This window comes from Oryctolagus cuniculus, chromosome 7 (genome assembly GCF_051225735.1).
Source record: "Oryctolagus cuniculus isolate XC-2025 breed Fujian yellow rabbit chromosome 7, ASM5122573v1, whole genome shotgun sequence".
Lineage (NCBI taxonomy): Eukaryota > Metazoa > Chordata > Mammalia > Lagomorpha > Leporidae > Oryctolagus > Oryctolagus cuniculus.
In genome coordinates, this window is record NC_142873.1 from 121,467,896 (window position 1) to 121,482,648 (window position 14,753).

Below are 14,753 nucleotides of genomic sequence, written 5' to 3' on the forward strand. Positions count from 1 at the left end.
TGTCTAACTAAAAAACTTTAAAATTTATTTATTTATTTGAAAGTCATAGTTACACATAGAGAGGAGAGGCAGAAAGAGAAAGAGAGAGCTCTTCAATCTGCTGGCTCACTCCCCAAATGACCACAATGGCCAGAGCTGCGGTGATCCACGCCAGGAGCCAGGAGCTTCTTCTGGGCCTCCCACACAGGTACTGGGGCCCAAATACTTGGGCTATCTTCTACTGTTTTCCCAGGCTATAGCAGAGAGCTGGATCGGAAGTGGAGCAGCCGAGACTTGAATTGGAGCCCATGTGGGATACCGGCACTACAAGTGGTGGCCCCACCCACAATGCCACAGTGTTGGCCCCTAACTATAAGATCTTTTTTTTAAAAAAAGATTTATTTTATTTATTTGAAAGACAGATTACAGAGAAAGGTAGAGACAGAGAGAGAGAGTTCTTCCTTCGGCTGGGGCCATCTTCTACTCCCCTGCTAGGCCATAGTAGAGAGCGGGATCGGAACTGGAGCAGCCGGGTCTCGAACTGGCACCCATATGGGATACCCGCACTTCAGGTCAGGGCTTTAACCCACTGAGCCACAGCGCCGGCCCCAACTATAAGATCTTAATATTCCTAAATCTCAATTTCTGTTTTCAAATTAGGATAATATTAATAAAATTTAATCTCTCTGGGTTATAAGATCACAGTAAGGATTATAAAATTAAATGACAATGGAAAAATACTTTCTAAAGTATTCCACAAACAGTCATCACTATCATTTGAAATATAACTCAAAGACAGTATCAGTGAAAGACCTCCACCAGGCAATTTACTTCATGAGGGGAAAGGATCATGCCTGACTGGATCATGGCTACAACTCAAACCTGGCAAATTTGCTGAATCAAAGACTGAAAAAAAATGTCAAGAAATGAAAAGAGCACCAACCATTGACCTGAACCACATTAGGAAATATCTGATAAAGTGAGAATACCAACAACCCTCTCAAAAAATTGCTATGAGGATTAAAAAAGATATAATATCCACAGACTATAACATAATGGATACTTCTCTGCTTCTTCCTCCTAAATCAGATATGGGTTAGGACTTGGCTGTATAAAATTTAGATATTATTAATAATTTAATAATAATGGGTAGTGGCTCAAATTCTTCTAAGGACAATCCAAATTATTACACTATAATCTGCTTTTTAATGTCAATAAACATTAATATGATAGAAAAGTGATTAAACACTTTATTTCAGCCATGTTCAAACTGCTATAGTTCACTGTGACTTACACAATTATTTCCCTACAACAAACCACTGCCCCACTGAAGTTAAGAGCCTTCTCAGGCACAATGATTCTTTATGTAATCTAGATACCACGATTCACTTCTAATGGATTTCAAACTCATTTAAGCCATACCAAAACAAATTCCATTTATTGGTCACAGCATATAAGATTGGAACAGGGGGCCAGCGCTGTGGCGCAGTGGGTTAACGCCCTGGCCTGAGGCGCTGGCATCCCATATGGGCACTGGTTCGAGACCCGGCTGCTCCACTTCTAATCCAGCTCTCTACTATGGCCTAGCAGGGGAATAGAAGATGGCCCTAGTCCTTGGGCCCCTGCACCCACATAGGAGACCTGGAGAAGCTCCTGGCTCCTGGCATCATCGACACAGCTCCTGCCATTGCGTCCAGTTGAGGAGTGAACCATCGGATAGAAGACCTCTCTCTCTCTCTCTCTGCCTCTCCTCTCTGTAACTCTTTCAAATAAATAAATAAATCTTTAAAATAAATAAATAAAATATTAAAAAAACACAAAATATATAGGTCACCATTCAGAAATATCAAATATTAAAATGCAATATATGCAAATGTGTTATAAAAACCAAGAGGAAACAAAAATCATTACAGTTTAGAATTATCTGGTAAGGCTTCATAGATAAGCTTTGAACTGAGTATTAAAAGTAGGACTTGGAAGAATTAGGGGAAAAAAGAGGAAGAAAACTTTTTTTTTTAATCTTAAGTAAAACCTGTAAAAAATACAAACTAATTCTTGGCAGTTTCAATATATACAACTGTTCCAGCATGTAACAAAAATATATTTCTAGGGCCATAGCTGTGGTATAGTATATTAAACTGCTGCCTGTAGTACTGGCATTCCATATGGGTGCTGGTTCAAGTCCTAGCTGCTCTACTTCTGATCCAGCTCCCTGCTAATGCACGAAGAAAAGCAGCAAAAGACAACCCAAGTCCTTGGATCCCTGCACCCATGTGAGAGACCCAGATGAAGCTCCTGGCTTCAGCCCGGCCCCGGCCCAGGCCCCGGCCCAGGCCCCAGCCCAGGCCCCGGCCCAGGCCCAGGCCCAGCAGATGCAGCCATTTGGGGAGTGAACCAGTGGATGGAAGATCTTCCTCTCTGTCTTTCCCTCTCTCTACATAACTCTACTTTCCAAATAAATAAATCTTTGAAAAAACAGGATAGAAAAATATATTCTGCAGGAAAAAAAAAAAAAGAGCTTTTCTGGTTGACAAATCCATTCAACTGTATAAAATGAGCTTACTGGAGATGAAACAGCAAGCAATCAGGCAAAACCTTGGCCCCTGGGGAAGCTTACATTCTACTGAGTGAAAATAGCTAATAAACAAGTTAATCTTGTGGTATGGAATGCTAGACGGTATGTGGTATGCTAGATGCTACTTGATAAGATGGAAAATAAAGAAAGCAAGAGAGAGGAAAGATTGGAGGTTTCAAATTTAGAGAAGTTAGCCAGGGAAGATCTCACTGAGAGGGGACATTATGTCAAAAACTGAATGTCAGAGAACTACCCTGTAAATGTTTTGTAGAAGAGCGTTCTGGAGGAAACACAATGATGAAGAGCAAATTCAGTGAGATGAAGAATAATAGATGAGAACAAAGAGCTCATTGAGAGAACAGATTAGGACCGGTCAGTTACCAATTATTTCCAGCAAAAATCAATACAAAACTTCCTAAAAATTTTTTAAGATTTATTTTCATTTATTTGAAAGTCAGAGAGAGAGAGAGAGAGAGAGAGAGAGAAATATCTTCCATCCACTGGCTCACTTCCCAAATGGCCACAACAGCTTGGGGCTAGGCCAGGCAGAATCCATGAGCCTAGAACCCTATCTGGGGGTCATCTTCTGCTTGCCCAGGCACATTAGCAGGAAGCTGAATCAGAAGCAGAGCAGTTAGGACTCAAACAGGCACTCCTATATGGGATGAGGGACATGGTAAGCAGTGCCTTAATCCACTGTGTAACAACACCAGCCCCTACTTGTGAAGAGATTTTAGCAACAGTTTCCTTAAATAGGACTACACTAAAAAGAAGTCCCATCTTACTCCCAACGTGACCCCAAATCTCACACTAATCACTGTATAACACACACAATGAGAAAATGAAACTAATTCCAACTGCTTTCACTTCAATAGCTTGCTGAAAATATTCCTAAATTTCTTTGCCTTTTCCCAAAGGAGCTACAAAAACAAATATTTTTATTACAAGAATGTCTTAGGATCTAAATGTCAAAAAAATCAACAACTATACTTTTTAAGATTTGTTCAAAGTAATGAAGTACTGAATGCAAGCCTTAAAACTGTATTTTTATTCTTGTTATAAAAAATTTGAGGGGCCAGCATCACGGCACAGAGTGTCACCACATGCAACATTGGCGTACATTGTAAGTGCCAATTCAAGTCCCAGCTACTCTACTTCTGATCCAGCACCCTGCTAATGCACCTGAAACAGCAGCAGAAGATGGTCCAAGTACTTGGGCCCCTGTCATCCATGTGGGATACTTGAATGGAGTTCTCAGCCCCAGCCATTTGGGGAGTCAACCAGTAGATGGAAGATCTCAATCTCTAACTTTGCCTTTCAAATAAATAAAATAAATCTTAAAAAAAAATATATTGGGGCCAGCACTGTGGTACAGTGGGCAAAGCCACTACCTGCAGTGACAGCATCCCATGTGGGCACCAGTTCAAGTCCTGGCTGTTCCACCTCCAATCCACCTCCCTGCTAATGTGCCTGGGAAAACGGCAGAGGATGGCCCAGGTGCTTGGGTCCCTGCACCCATGTGGGAGACCCATATGAAGCTCCTGGTTCCTGGCTTCAGTCTAGCCCAGCCCTGGCCATTGTGGCCATTTGGCAGGAGAACCAACAGATGGCTCACTCGCTTGCTCTCTCGCTCTCTCTCTCTCTCTCTCTCGGCCTGTCCCTTTGTATAACTTTGCCTTTCAAAAAATAATTTTTAAAGAACAACAATAAATAAAAAATTTATCTGAAAGGGAGAGTGACAGAGAGAGATCTTCCATTCACTGGTTTACACCCCAAATGCTCTCAACAGCCAGTGCTGGGCCAAGCCAAACTCATGAGCCCAGAACTCCATCCAGGTCTCCCACATGGGTGGCAGGGAACTGGGCCTCCAAGGCACATGAGCAGGAAGCCAGATCATGGGTGGCAGGGAACTGGGCCTCCCAGGCACATGAGCAGGAAGCCAGATCAGAAGTAGAGGTGGAAGTGGGATTCAATCCCAGGCACTCCAATATGGAATATACAAGTTCCAAATGGCAACTTAACCTGCTGCCAAAACTATTTTTTAAAGAATTATAAGTCAAACACTCAGAGTTGACCTAATCAAACTGTTGAATTTATGAGTTTTTAAAACAAGCTAGGCAGTGCTATGATGTAAAGTAGAGGTTGCTTGAAGGTATCTATACACAAAATTGAGAATCTCTGGAATAGCCTAAATTCATCAAAATGTGGTCCAGACTCCTAGGAATCCACAAAATCCTTTCAGGAATTATAAAAGATCAAAACTATTTTCATTAACAACATTATGAAATAATGCCTTAATATGCCCTTTTCACTATGTTGACAAGTACAGAGAAGATGCAATAGCAATGGTTGGATAGAACTGCTTGCACCTTAGCATAAATCAAGGCAGCAATATCAAATTGTAATAGTAATCCTGTTCTTCACACCATGCACCTTGTTTAAAAAAAAGTTTCACTTAATTGATGAAACAATAAAAAACACTGTTAAATCTCAGCTCTTAAGTAAATGTCTTTTTAATATTTTGTGTGACAAAATGAGAAGTACAAATAAAACACTTCTGCTACATACCAAAGAGGATAACTGTGTCAAGGAAGTACTTGCACAATTGTTTAATAAGTGAACTCAGACATGTTTTTCCCATTAACTATTATAATTTCAAAGAGGGAAGGAGTTAAAACAGAATGCAAGCAGCAAAAAAGAATTCACAGACAAGGAGCTAGGTAAGCTATAAGATATGCTTCCAACTCTCCAATAATGGGTAGCACAGTCCAGACAATAATCAAGTTTGCTATTATGACTTAGAATTCTTATAATCTCAATCATTTATTATGTTTTAGGAACTATGTTGACCACTAACTATTGAATTGAAATCAAAATCTTAAACTTATACTAGAAAAATCCAGAGTTCTAAACCAATATGGTACCATTAGCAGAATTTCAACAGAAGCAAATACACAAATAAGTGCTCTGACTGAAGTTCGCTGATACAGCAGGGCAGCTAACTTTCCCTTTATTTCTCATTTACCCATTCTCAATAGGAATTCTGTGGATTCTCTAACTCAATCATATGTTCCACCCCATTTCAACTGATTTATATTGGTTTCTTCATATACAGGTACTCATACAGGCATCTACCCTTGCAGATTGTTCACTATCCTTCCAGTGGGACTTTTATTTCTCCAATTCAAAGTTGAAGGAGTCCAGTGGGGATCTCTCCATCAAGTTGCTTGTTGTCTTTTTTTTTTCCTGAAGCTGTCTTTTACTTTTTTTCCTTTTGTCTAATTACATTGGTAGTTTCCCCAAAAGAAGTGACAGTGGATATTTTTGTTTGACTTTAACAAAAATTTTTTCAGCGCTTCACCATTAAGCCTAATACTGATTTTTTATTATATTTATATAATTAAAAACAGGACCAGTAGCTCCTAACTAAAAACATGAAGAGGCCAGTAGCTCCTTTGCATTGCTATTGTTTAATATTGGCTTAGTCTTAATTTTTGTGGTAAAATGCACAACATAAAATTTAACAATTTTCAAGTATATGAATCAGTGGTTTTAAGTATAACTGCAGTAGTGTACAAACCATTACCTCCATCCATTGCCAGAACTTTTTCATCCACCCAAACTGAAACTCTGTAATGATAAACAGTAACATTTCCTCCTCTCCTCAGCTCTGAAAAACCACCATTCCTCTTCTGTCTCTAGGAACTTGATAATCATATTATTTTTACTAGTGGGAAATCTCAAGTCTTGAAATGCTGATTTTCTTCCCCAAGACCACCTTGCTAATCATTAGCAAATAAAGCAAGCTCTTAGTATGTAGAAAGAAAAAAGACTGATGCTCTATAACCAGATTCACTGAATCAGGCCAAAGAGCTTCACTGCCTTTTTTGCCTCACTTGTTTTGTCTTGCTTATGGCTGCTGGATTTCTGCAAGATATTTACATGACAACATTTCTAATTATGTTTCAATGAATAAAGGTAGAAATTCAGGTCACACAGTAATTCCTAATAGGCTGAAAAGCTTTGACCATAGGTACTATTCATCTGAAAGTACATCACTAATGATATGGCCTACAGCTTGATTACTGATCTTATCCTGTTTAATATTTTTACTAACAATTTTGATGTGGCCACTTATGACACAATGATAGAATCTGTGATATAAAGAAAGTGTGGCAGCTGGATCTGTTGGATCAAAGAATCAGTATTTAAAGATCTAATCAAATTAGAAAAAAAATGAAATAAATTGTATCTAACAGGATCTTTTATATAAAAGTTTTCCTCCAGAGTTTTTCAAGATGGTTGGAATAGTGAGGGAATTTACTGCTCTAGTGTAGGGGGAGATAGTTTAAAAAAAAAAAAAAAGTAGACAGAGCGCAATCTCAGGGGAGGGTTAGAAAGAAAATCACAGAGGAAACTCCATGCAAATTGGCGGGGAGGCAGACCCTGGGACCTACATGGAAGGTGAAGATGCACACATCTCAGAACCCCAGCAGCTGAGAGCCTCAGCACCAGCTTTGGAGGGTGAGGTGAGACTAGACTGCATCAGCCCAAGCCACTGGCGATAAAAATTATGGGAAGAACCTGGCATGGGCCCGGCTTGGAGCCCTAAGGGGAACAGAACACCTGCCAACCTAGAGGGGAAAAAAATGGGGCAAGTTTCTCTCTCCCCAATGACCTGGCACCAGCATCCTGCAACTAGTCAAGAGGGCAGGCACCAACCATTTTGGACATACATAACAACTGTGCCAGTTCATGTCTGCATGCCCAGCAACCAGCAGAGAAGAGACACCAAGTCTGGCTGGGAGAAGTGACAGAGGGTTGGGTGCTCGTGACTGTGAGAGCCTGAGAAAACACTGTAACTGTGTGGGAGGGTGCAAGGTGTGGCTGGGACTTTGGGCAGTCACTGTGGGCGGCTCAACAGGAAGACGTGACTACTGTAAATATATGTACCTAATTACAGGTTACATGGCTATTTAAAAGAAATGTTAATGGAACTAAAGAAAGACACAGACTCCATTACAATAGTAATGGGGGACTTCAATACCCCACTTTCAGCAATGAACAGATTAACCAGACAGAAAATCAGCAAAGAAAAAAAGTTAATCTACACTATAGACCAAATGGACCTAACAGATATCTATAGAATTTTTCATCCTACAGTTGCAAAATACACAATCTTCTCACCAGTGCATGGAATCTTCTCTAAGATATACCACATACTAGGCCATAAAGCAAGTCTTAGCAAATTCAAAAAAATCAAAATCATACCATCCATCTTCTTGGACCACAATGGAATGAAGCTGGAAATCAGCAACTCAGGAATCTCTAGAACATATGCAAACACATGGGGACTGAACAATATGCTCCTGAATGAATGATGGATCCCAGGCCACAGCAGAGAGCTGAACTGGAAGAGGAGCAACATGGATAGAACCGGCGCCCCAACTGGGATTAGAACCTGGAGTGCCGGCGCCGCAGGCGGAGGATTAGCCTAGTGAGCCGTGGCGCCAGCCATCACCACTGCTTTTCTTTTCTTTTTTTTTTTTTTAACAGGCAGAGTGGACAGTGAGAGAGAGAGAGAGAGAGAAAGGTCTTCCTTTGCCGTTGGTTCACCCTCCAATGGCCGCCGCGGCCGGCGCACCGCGCTGATCCAATGGCAGGAGCCAGGTGCTTTTCCTGGTCTCCCATGGGGTGCAGGGCCCAAGCACTTGGGCCATCCTCCACTGCACTCCCTGGCCACAGCAGAGAGCTGGCCTGGAAGAGGGGCAACCGGGACAGAATCCGGTGCCCCGACTGGGACTAGAACCCGGTGTGCCGGCGCCGCTAGGCGGAGGATTAGCCTAGTGAGCCGTGGCGCCAGCCATCACCACTGCTTTTCTTTTCTTTTCTTTTTCTTTTTTTTGACAGGCAGAGTGGACAGTGAGAGAGAGAGACAGAGAGAAAGGTCTTCCTTTGCCGTTGGTTCACCCTCCAATGGCCGCCGCGGCCAGCGCGCTGCGGCCGGCACACCGCACTGATCCGATGGCAGGAGTCAGGAGCCAGGTGCTTTTCCTGGTCTCCCATGGGGTGCAGGGCCCAAGCACCTGGGCCATCCTCCACTGCACTCCCTGGCCACAGCAGAGAGCTGGCCTGGAAGAGGGGCAACCGGAACAGAATCCGGTGCCCCGACCGGGACTAGAACCTGGTGTGCCAGCGCCGCTAGGCGGAGGATTAGCCTAGTGAGCCATGGCGCCGGCTCATCACCACTGCTTTTCAATATATTCCTGGAATTTTTAGCCAGAGCCATTAGGCCAAAAAAAAAAAAAAATCAAAGGAATACAAATTGGGAAGTCAAACTAGCAAATAGCAGAGATATGATTCAATATATATGAGATGCAAAAGACTCCACTAAGAGACTACTGAAATTCATAAAAGACTTTGGTAAAGTGGAAGAATATAAAATCAACACAGAAAAATCAGTAGCCTTTGTACACACAGACAATGCCATGGCTGAGAAAGAACTTCTAAGATCAATCCTATTCACAATAGCTATAAAAAATAATCAAATATCTTGGAATAAATTTAACCAAGGACATAAAAGATCTCTACAATGTGAATTACAAACCATTAAAGAAATAGAAGACATTAAAAAATGGAAAATCTTCCATGTTCATGGATTTAAAGAATTAATATTATCAAAATGTCCACACTGTCGAAAGTAATTTACAGATTCAATGCAGTATCAATCAAAATACTAAGTACTTTCCCCTCAGATATAGAAAAAATGATGCTGAAATTCATGTAAACACAGGAGACCCCAAATAGCTAAAGCACTCTTACATAATAAACACAAAGCCAGCAGCATCACAATATCATACTTCAAGAAATACTACAGGGCAGTTATAATCAGGACAGCCTGGTTCTGGTACAAAAACAGATGGATAGACCAATGAAACAGAACAGAAACACCAGAAATCAACCCATGCATCTATAACCAACTTATCTTTCATAAAGGAGCTATCCCTGGAGCCAGGACAGTCTTCAACAAGTGGTGCTGGGAAAACTTGGATCTCCACATGCAGAAGTATGAAGTAAGACCCCTACCTTACAGCTTATTCAAAAATCCACTCAACATGGATCAAAGACCTAAATCTAAGACCCAATACCATCAAATTATTAGAAAACATTGCGAAAACCCTGCAAGACATTGGCATAGGCAAAGAGTTTTTGGAAAAGATCCTAGGGCACAGGCAATCAAAGCCAAAAATGACAAGTAGGATTACATCAAATTGAGAGGCACCTGCACTGCAAAAGAAACAGCAAAGTGAAGTGACAACTGACAGAATGGGAGAAATTATTTCCAAACTATGCAACTGATCAAGGATTAATAAACAGAATACATAAAGAGATCAAAAAACTCAACAACAAAACAACAATGCAGTTAAGAAATGGGCATAGGATTTAAACAGGCACTTTTCAAAACAGGAAACCCAAATGGCTAACAGACACAAGAAAGTGCTTAGGATTGGGGCTGGTGCTGTGGAGTAGTGGGTAAAGCCTCTGCCTGCAGTGCTGGCATCCCATATGGATGCTGGTTCGAGTCCCGGCTGTTCCACATTCAATCCAGATCGCCTGGGAAAGCAATAGAAGATGGCCCAAGTCCTTGAGCTCCTGCACCCTCACGGGAGACTCGGAAGAAGCTCCTGGCTTCAGATCAGCATAACTCTAGCCGTTACAGCCATCTGGGGAGTAAACCAGCAGATGGAAGACCTCTCTTTCTCTCTACCTCTGCCTCTGCCTCTCTGTAACTCTGCCTTTCAAATAAATAAATCTTTTTAAAAAAATGCTTAGGATCACTAGCCATCAGGGAAATGCAAATCAAAACCACAATGAGGTTTCACCTCACCCCCATTAGAATGGCTTTCATACAGAAATCAACAAGCAAGTGTTGGCAAGGATGTGGGAAAAGGGACCCTAATCCACTGCTGGTGGGAATGTAAACTGGTCCAGCCACTGTGGAAGACAATGTAGAGATACTTCAGAATCTATATGATCCAGCCCATCCCACTCCTGGGAATTTATCCAAGGGAAACGAAATCGGCATACGAAGTTATCTGTACCTGCATGTTTACTGCAGCTCAAATCACAATCACTAAGACAGGAATCAACCCAAATGTCTGTCAACTGAAGACTGGATAAAGAAATTACTGGATATGTACACCATGGAATACTACACAATGGTAAAAAAAAAAAATTATGAAATCCCGTCGTTTGCAACAAAATGGATGAAACTAGAAAACATCATACTCAATGAAATAAATCAGTCCCAAAAGGACAAATATCATGTACTCCCTGATCTGTAATAAATAATAGAGCACCTAAAAGGTAATCTATAGAAGTGAAATTAACACTTCAAGAGGCAATGACTTTGAATAGCCCTTGTCTCAACAGCTGAGGAACAGTTTTTTTTTCTTTCACACAATTTGTTGACCTCTTTACTTAGTATAGAGTTAATCATGTGTATATAAAGTAAATTAAAAATAGAGCTTAGTAAAAAATAAGAATGGGACTAGTAGAGGGAGGAGTAAGAGGGGTGAGAGAGTGGGTAAAATGGGAAAAATCACTATATTCCTAAAGTTTATTTATGAAATGCATGAAGTTTGTATTCCTTAAATAAAAGATTTCAGGGTGGGCAGAGTTTTCCTCCATGTATTTAAAAAAGCTTTGGGAATGAAAGTTGTGAAACATCAGGTTAAAGCCACCACCCTCATCCCGTATCAGGGAGGCAGTAGGTAAAGGCTTAAGTACTTGGGTCCATGCCACCATATGGGAGACCCAAATGCAGTTTCTGGCTCTTGACTTCTGCCTGGTCCAGCCCCAGCTTCTACAGGCATTTCAGGAGTGAACCAGCAGATGTAAGATCTCTTTCTCTATATGTGTCTCTCTGTTCCTGTCACTGGCCTTTAAATAAATTTTTAAAAAGTTTCTAAAGGGGCCAGCACTGTGATGTAGCACGTAAAACAGTGACTTGAAGTGCCGCCATCTCATATGGGAAGCAATTCGAGTCCCAGCTGCTCCACTTCCAATCCAGCTCTCTGCTATGGCTTGGGAAAGCAGTAGATGACGGCCCAAGATCTTGGGTTCGCGACCCAACGTGGTAGACCTGGAGGAACCTCCAGGCTTCTGGCTTCAGATTGGTCCAGCTTCCACCACTGTGACCATTTGGGGAGTGAACCAGAGAATGGAAAACCTCTCTCTGGCTCTGGCTCTACCTCTGCCTCTGCCACTCTGCCTGTCAAATATGTAAATAAACCTTTAAAAAAAGTTTTTTAAAAATAAAATAAGAAGGCCAGCACCACGGCTCACTAGGCTAATCCTCCGCCTGCGACGCCAGCACTCCAGGTTCTGTCCTGGTAGCTCCTCTTCTAGTCCAGCTCTCTGCTGTGGCCCGGGAGGGCAGTGGGGAACAGCCCAAGTGCTTGGGCCCTACACCCGCAAGGGAGACCAGGAGGAGGCACCTGGCTCCTGGCCTCGGATTGGCACAGCGTGCCGGCCATGGTGGCCATTTGGGGGGTGAACCAACGGAAGACCTTTCTCTCTGTCTCTCACTGCCTAACTCTGCCTGTCAAAATAAATAAATAAATAAAAAATAAAATAAAATAAGAAGACCCAAACTACTGAACTATCTGTTACAGAAAAAAAGTCATCAGGAACAAGCTAATACATTCTCAGGCTGCAATATTAGAAATGTCTAGTCTGGGATGGGTTGGGGGGGTTATAATGTTCTATGTTGTACTGATCAACTACATAGTTCATTTCAACCAACATTCACTGAGCACTTATAATGTGCCAGACCACACTTGCAATACTGTTTAGCTACAATGGCCCAATCTCTATGAAACACAAGAAAAAACTTATCCTGTTGGAACTGTTCCTCCAAAAGACTGCTAATTTTTGCGTTCTTTTTCCTTTCATCATATTTCTTTTGAATTTTCTTTGATGATTTTTTGTTTAAAATCTCTCCCTCCTCATGAATCAGCTTGAGGTGGGCATTTGGTACAACACATAAGATTCAAATTAGGGGGCTGGCACCATGGCTCATTTGGTTAATCCTCCGCCTGCAGCGCCGGCATCCCATATGGACGCTGGGTTCTAGTCCCGGTTGCTCCTCTTCCAGTCCAGCTCTCTGCTGTGGCCCGGGAGGGCAGTGGAGGATGGCCCAAGTGCTTGGGCGCCTGCACCACCCATGTGGGAGACCAGGAAAAGCACCTGGCTCCTGGCTTCGGATCGGCGCAGCGCCAGCCATAGCGGCCATTTGGGGGGTGAAGGAAGACCTTTCTCTCTGTCTCTCTCTGTCTGTCAAAAAAAAAAAAAAAACAAAACTCAAATTAGAAAACTCACATCCCATTATTAAGTGCCTAGTTTCCAGTACCATCTCTACTTTGAATTCCAGCTTCCTGTTAATGTGTACCCTGGAAGACAACATATCAAGTAGCTGGGCCCCTGTCATCCACATGGGAGACCCAGATTAAGATCCAGGTCCCTGGCTTCAGCCTGGCCCCAGCACTGGCTGTTGTGGGCATTTGAAGAGTGACCTTGCAGGGCCAACATTGTGGCACAACAGGTTAAGCCCCTACTTATGATGCCAATATCTCATATCAGAGTACCACTTGAGTCCCAGCTACTAGGTTTCCAGTTCAGCTTCCTGATAATATGCCTGAGAAGGCAGCAGAAGATAGCCCAAGTACTTGGGCTCCTCTGCCCATGTGGGAGACTAGGATGGACTTTTTTGCTTCTGGTTTTGGCCTGCTCCAGGCTCAGCTATTCCGGCCATTTGGAGAGTGAACCAGATGGGCGTGCACTCTGTCTCTCTGCCTCTCAAATAAATGAATTGTTTTTAAAAAAGCTACTGGTGGGCCAGTGCTGTGGCGTAGTAGGTAGAACCACCACCTGCCTTTCAAATAAATCTGCCTTTCAAATAAATAAATAAATCTTAAGAAAAAAAAAAAGGTAAAAAGCTACTAACCCTCATCTAATTTCTAGACCCCAGCCATTTTTCAAATCCAGATCTGTTAACTTATATATGCAAGGGTACTTCAAACCATTCATAGATAATGGAACTTAGGTCTGGGGCCAGCGTAGTCATGCAGCAGGTTAAGCCATCACCTGCAGTGCTGGCATCCCACATGGGCACTGGTTTGCATCCTGGCTGCTCCACTTCAGATTCAATTCCTTGCAAATGTTCCTGGGAAAGCAGTGGAAGATGGTCCAATTGCTTGGGGCCCTACCACCCACACAGGAGACCTGAACAAAGCTCCTGGCTTCAGCCACACCCAGCCCTGGCTGTTGCAGCCATTTGGGGAATGAACCAGCAGAAGGAAGATCAATCTCTTTCGCTGTAATTCTGCCTTTCAAATGAATAAATGAATCTTTAAAAGAGAGAGATACAGAGAGAGAATGGAAAGAAAAGAAAGCAAGAGGAAGAGACAGAGAAATGGAGATGGCAGGCATTGTGGCACAGCAAGCTAAACAACTTGTTTGGACAATCACATCCCATTATCAGAGTACCAGTTTGAGTCCCAGCTATTCTGCTTCTAATTCAAGTTCGTGCTAATGCTTCCTCAGATGCAGTTGACAAATCACGTGCTTAGGCCCTTTCCACCCATGTGGGAGGCTGGGAAGGTGTTTCGGCCTCTGGTTTAAGCCTGGTCCACCCTGGCTGTTGCAGGCAGTTGGGAAGTGGACTGGCAAATGGAAGATCTCTCTTGCTCTCCAGCTTCTTGCTGCTCTGATACTCTCTCTGCCTTTCACGCCAAAGAAAAGAAACAATTTTTTTTAAACTTTTATGATTAATTTTTTTTATTTTTATTTTATTTTTTTTTATTTTTTTTTTAATTTTTTATTTTTTTGACAGGCAGAGTGGACAGTGAGAGAGAGAGAGACAGAGAGAAAGGTCTTCCTTTGCCGTTGGTTCACCCTCCAATGGCCGCCGCGGCCGGCGCGCTGCGGCCGGCGCACCGCGCTGATCCGATGGCAGGAGCCAGGAGCCAGGTGCTTTTCCTGGTCTCCCATGGGGTGCAGGGCCCAAGCACCTGGGCCATCCTCCACTGCACTCCCTGGCCACAGCAGAGGGCTGGCCTGGAAGAGGGGCAACCGGGACAGAATCCGGCGCCCCGACCGGGACTAGAACCCGGTGTGCCGGCGCCGCTAGGCGGAG

At 42.8% G+C, this 14,753-nt stretch overlaps 1 protein-coding gene across 7 annotated transcripts in view; it reads right to left on the reverse strand.

Annotated features, from left to right (window-relative positions):
* ZFYVE9 (zinc finger FYVE-type containing 9) overlaps positions 1-14,753 on the reverse strand; it is a 213,141-nt gene that overhangs the window by 173,487 nt on the left and 24,901 nt on the right. The gene's annotated exons all lie outside the window — the stretch shown is intronic.